Below are 263 nucleotides of genomic sequence, written 5' to 3' on the forward strand. Positions count from 1 at the left end.
GTCTGCAGTGACCGCCTTCCTGTCATGTGAGGTTACCCGGGGCACAGCAAGTCTTTTCTGTCATCACTTTAAAATTTCTAATAAGCCACTTCATCCTCTTCACATATTGCACACATGTTCTTTCCTCCAGAGACGCTGTTCCAGCTGCTGCAATCCCCCCCCCCATGGCCCCCTCAGTAATGCTTTTCAAGGGATATTTGCTTCATTTCAGCCATCTCCAATGAGAGCGCAGTGGGATCTTTAGCTCCTTTTTTTTTTTTTTT

The sequence above is a fragment of the Mastomys coucha genome, unplaced genomic scaffold (genome assembly GCF_008632895.1).
Source record: "Mastomys coucha isolate ucsf_1 unplaced genomic scaffold, UCSF_Mcou_1 pScaffold16, whole genome shotgun sequence".
NCBI classification, from domain to species: Eukaryota; Metazoa; Chordata; class Mammalia; order Rodentia; family Muridae; genus Mastomys; species Mastomys coucha.